At 48.2% G+C, this 5438-nt stretch overlaps 1 long non-coding RNA gene across 1 annotated transcript; it reads left to right on the forward strand.

Annotated features, from left to right (window-relative positions):
- The first annotated feature begins 2124 nt into the window (after positions 1-2124).
- LOC127919931 (uncharacterized) lies at positions 2125-2992 on the forward strand. The gene is made up of 4 exons (XR_008104555.1): positions 2125-2206; positions 2384-2444; positions 2506-2566; positions 2931-2992. It is a non-coding gene; the product is annotated as an uncharacterized LOC127919931 (long non-coding RNA).
- The last annotated feature ends 2446 nt before the right edge of the window (positions 2993-5438 follow it).

Consider the following 5438-nt stretch of genomic DNA (forward strand, 5'->3'; position numbering starts at 1 on the left):
ACTGATAATGCCATACATCAGGACAAGGCCTGCCGTTTTGGATCTGACAGTGTGTCAGTCCAGCGGCTGTGGCCTGATTTTAGTGGAGTGTGTTTGTGTGTGTGTCCAGCAGACTGTGCCTCAGCTTTAGGCCATGTCTATTGTCCCGACAATCTGTCCAGAGTTGCAGACTTTGTCATGTGTGCAGTTTTCCATGTGATGGCCAGCTCAGAAGTGCTGTGGGTAGTAATCATGGAATGTGTGTTAGCTGACAGGGTTTTTATTTGATTTATTTTTTTTCTTTCACCTTTATTTAACCAGGAAGGGCTCATTGAGATTTGAAATCTATTTTTCAAGAGCGCCCTGGCCAAGATCGGCAGCACCAAGTCATTACACAATTACAGACAGACAACATGGAAAAATAGTAGTTGATTAGCATGGCAGGTGCTCATTCAAATGTCCCATTGTCATCAATCAATCAACCAACCAAACCAATCACCTTCTCTTGTCCCATTATGTAATAGTGACTGAGCCTCAATGACCTCCCCCATGCCCCCCTCCCCCATCCCCACTTCCCCCTCCGGCCAGCTCACCTGCCCTGATCCCATCATTGTCCATCAGGAGGATGTAGTCGGTCTTGCCCACCGTTTCGCCCACCTGGTCAACGAAGGCCTCGGATTCTAGCTGGGCCACAGTGCCCTCCCCCACCAGGCCCTCTGGACCCTCCCGGGGACGCTGTCCGTCAGAGCATCACTCTGACTCAGGTCCAGCTCCTCCATGGTTCTGTGGGAGGTGTGTGTGTAGGAGGAAGGGGCAGTGACAGGGACAAGCAGAGGTGTGTGGTTAGATATGGAATTGAAATGCGATGCAGGAAGGATTTGTGGATGGATGAAACATTTGAATTATGTTCATAAATGTCAAAACATACATAATATATATACAATGGTTTATGATGTAGAGCTGTAAACATCAGTGTATGTTACATTTGAACTTTCCCAACAACTCAAATAGTATATTTAGCATCATTCATGACATCTCCCGACCAGCATCTCACAGAGCCAGCAGGCAAGTCACCAGAGGTTCCATCTGTCTCTGTCTAACACACTGTCTGTAATGTAATGTCCTTCGGGTCACCAGAGGTTCCATCTGTCTCTGTCTAACACACTGTCTGTAATGTAATGTCCTTCTGGGCCACCAGAGGTTCCATCTGTCTCTGTCTAACACACTGTGTCTAATGTAATGTCCTTCCTGTCTCTCCAGAGGTTCCATCTGTCTCTGTCTAACACACTGTCTCTAATGTAATGTCCTTCTGTACCAGAGGTTCCATCTGTCTCGTCTAACACACTGTCTCTAATGTAATGTCCTTCTGGGTCCCAGAGGTTCCATCTGTCTCTGTCTAACACACTGTCTGTCCAATGTAATGTCCTTCTGGGCCACCAGAGGTTCCATCTGTCTCTCTCCACAGGTACTGTGACTAATGTAATGTCCTTCTGGGGTCACCAGAGGTTCCATCTGTCTCTCTCTAACACACCTGTGACTAATGTAATGTCCTTCTGGTCCACCCAGAGGTTCCATCTGTCTCTGTCTAACACACTGTCTCTAATGTAATATCTCTGCTGGGTCACCAGAGGTTCCATCTGTCTCTGTCTAACACACTGTCTCTAATGTAATGTCCTTCTGGGCCACCAGAGGTTCCATCTGTCTCTGTCTAACACACTGTCTGTAATGTAATGTCCTTCTGGGTCACCAGAGGTTCCATCTGTCTCTGTCTAACACACTGTCTGTAATGTAAATGTCCTTCTGGGCCACCAGAGGTTCCATCTGTCTCTGTCTAACACACTGTCTGTAATGTAATGTCCTTCCTGTCTCACCAGAGGTTCCATCTGTCTCTGTCTACATGTAATGTAATGTCCTTCTGGGTCACCAGAGGTTCCATCTGTCTCTGTAACACACTGTCTCTAATGTAATGTCCTTAATGTCACCAGAGGTTCCATCTGTCTCTGTCTAACACACTGTCTGTAATGTAATGTCCTTCTGGGTCACCAGAGGTTCCATCTGTCTCTGTCTAACACACTGTCTCTAATGTAATGTCCTTCTGGGCCACCAGAGGTTCCATCTGTCTCTCTCAACACACTGGCTAAGTAATGTCCTTCTGGGTCACCAGAGGTTCCATCTGTCTCTGTCTAACACACTGTCTCTAATGTAATGTCCTTCTGGGTCACCAGAGGTTCCATCTGTCTCTGTCTAACACACTGTCTCTAATGTAATGTCCTTCTGGGCCACCAGAGGTTCCATCTGTCTCTGCTCCAACACACTGTCTCTAATGTAATGTCCTTCTGTCTCACCAGAGGTTCCATCTGTCTCTGTCTACACTGTCTGTAATGTAATGTCCTTCTCACCAGAGGTTCCATCTGTCTCTGTCTAACACACTGTCTCTAATGTAATGTCCTTCTGGGTCACCAGAGGTTCCATCTGTCTCTGTCTAACACACTGTCTCTAATGTAATGTCCTTCTGGGCCACCAGAGGTTCCATCTGTCTCTGTCTAACACACTGTCTCTAATGTAATGTCCTTCTGGGTCACCAGAGGTTCCATCTGTCTCTGTCTAACACACTGTCTCTAATGTAATGTCCTTCTGGGCTCACCAGAGGTTCCATCTGTCTCTGTCTAACACACTGTCTGTAATGTAATGTCCTTCTGGGTCACCAGAGGTTCCATCTGTCTCTGTCTAACAGGTATCTGTCTGTAATGTAATGTCCTTCTGGGCCACCAGAGGTTCCATCTGTACTGTCTAACACACTGACTGTAATGTAATGTCCTTCTCCACCAGAGGTTCCATCTGTCTTCTGTCTAACACACTGTCTCTAATGTAATGTCCTTCTGTACCAGAGGTTCCATCTGTCTCTGTCCAACACACTGTCTCTAATGTAATGTCCTTCTGGGTCACCAGAGGTTCCATCTGTCTCTGTCTAACACACTGTCTCTAATGTAATGTCCTTCTGGGTCACCAGAGGTTCCATCTGTCTCTGTCTAACACACTGTCTGTAATGTAATGTCCTTCTGGGCCACCAGAGGTTCCATCTGTCTCTGTCTAACACACTGTCTCCTAATGTAATGTCCTTCTGGGTCACCAGAGGTTCCATCTGTCTCTGTCTAACACACTGTCTCTAATGCCAATGTCCTTCTGGGCCACCCCAGAGGTTCCATCTGTCTCTGTCTAACAGGAACTGTCTGTAATGTAATGTCCTTCTGGGCCACCAGAGGTTCCATCTGTCTCTGTCTAACACACTGTCTCTAATGTAATGTCCTTCTGGGCCACCAGAGGTTCCATCTGTCTCTGTCTAACACACTGTCTGTAATGTAATGTCCTTCTGACCACCAGAGAGTTCCATCTGTCTCTGTCTAACACACTGTCTGTAATGTAATGTCCTTCTGGGCACCAGAGGTTCCATCTGTCTCTGTCCAACACACTGTCTGTAATGTAATGTCCTTCTGGGTCACCAGAGGTTCCATCTGTCTCTGTCTAACACACTGTCTCTAATGTAATCTGGTCCTTCTGGGTCACCAGAGGTTCCATCTGTCTCTGTCTAACACACTGTCTCTAATGTAATGTCCTTCTGGGTCACCAGAGGTTTCCATCTGTCTCTGTCTAACACACTGTCTGTACATGTCAATGTCCTTCTGGGAAGAGGTTCCATCTGTCTCCTGTCTAACACACACTGTCTCTAATGTAATGTCCTTCTGGGCCACCAGAGGTTCCATCTGTCTCTGCCCAACACACTGGCTGTAATGTAATGTCCTTCTGGGTCAGAGAGGTTCCATCTGTCTCTGCCCTTAACATCTGTGCCTAATGTAATGTCCTTCTGGGTCACCAGAGGTTCCATCTGTCTCTGTCTAACACACTGTCTCTAATGTCTGGTCCTTCTGGGCCACCAGAGGTTCCATCTGTCTCTGTCTAACACACTGTCTCTATGTAATATCTTCTGGGTCACCAGGAGGTTCCATCTGTCTCTGTCTAACACACTGTCTAATGTAATGACCTTCTGGGCCACCAGAGGATTTCCATCTGTCTCTGTCTAACACACTGTCTCTAATGTAATGTCCTTCTGGGCCACCAGAGGTTCCATCTGTCTCTGTCTAACACACTGTCTGTAATGTAATGTCCTTCTGGAGTCACCAGAGGTTCCATCTGTCTCTGCTCCAACACACTGTCTCTAATGTAATGTCCTTCTGGGTCACCAGAGGTTCCATCTGTCTCTGTCTAACACACTGTCTCTAATGTAATGTCCTTCTGGGCCACCAGAGGTTCCATCTGTCTCTGTCTAACACACTGTCTGTAATGTAATGTCCTTCTGGGTCACCAGAGGTTCCATCTGTCTCTGTCTAACACACTGTCTGTAATGTAATGTCCTTCTGGGCCACCAGAAGTTCCATCTGTCTCTGTCTCAGACAGGTCAGACATTGTCTCAGACAATGACAGACAGACAGACAGACAGACAGACAGACAGACAGACAGACAGACAGACAGACAGACAGACAGACAGACAGGGGAAAGGCTGGTTGATGATAGGCCAGCGACATAGACACAGCTATAGGGCCATGTGACCAATGCGAGAATCTGGCAAGTCAAATTGTGTCATCTTTCACCGACGTTGGAGGACTAATGACAGGTTCTCTCTCTCTATGTTTTCATTTCCCAACAGGCTGAGCCTTAAAGTTATTCTGTCTCTATCTCTGTCTCTCTCTCTAATCTCTCCCCCATTCTTCTTTTTTTACACTGTCCCCTCCTCCCCCTGGTTTCCTCAATCAAGAAGATTTGGATAGCATGTGCCAATGGTGTATCAGAGAAATGGATTGCAGTTAGTGCTGAGCAGAGCAGAGGCAGCACACGTTCAACCAAACCCACTTCTCCTTCCCTCTCTCTCTCCTTCCCTTCTCCTCTCTCTCTCTCTCCTCCTCCTCCTTCCCTCTCTCTCTCTCTCCCTCCCTCCTTCCTGTCCCTCCTCTCTCCTCCCTCTCTCTCTCTCCCTCCTTCCCTCTCTCTCTCTCTCTCTCCTCCCTCCTCTCCCTCTCTCTCTCCCTCCTTCCCTCTCTCTCCCTCCCTCCCTCCTTCCCTCTCTCTCTCCCTCCCTCCCTCCTTCCTTCCTCTCCCTCTCTCCCTCCTGCCCTCTCCTTCCCTCTCTCCTCTCTCTCTCTCTCTCTCTCTCCCTCCTTCCCTCTCTCTCTCCCTCCTTCCCTCCCTCTCTCTCTCCCTCCCTCCTTCCCTCTCTCTCTCTCTCCCTCCCTCCTTCCTTCCCTCTCTCTCTCCCTCCTTCCTCTCTCTCTCTCCTCTCCTCTCTCTCTCTCTCTCTCCTCCCTCCTTCCCTCTCTTCTCTCTCTCTCCCTCCCTCCTCTCTCTCCCTCCCTCCCTCCTTCCCTCCCCTCTCTCTCTCCCAGCACATGTAACTGAACGAAGTACAG

This window comes from Oncorhynchus keta, unplaced genomic scaffold (genome assembly GCF_023373465.1).
Source record: "Oncorhynchus keta strain PuntledgeMale-10-30-2019 unplaced genomic scaffold, Oket_V2 Un_contig_17881_pilon_pilon, whole genome shotgun sequence".
Lineage (NCBI taxonomy): Eukaryota > Metazoa > Chordata > Actinopteri > Salmoniformes > Salmonidae > Oncorhynchus > Oncorhynchus keta.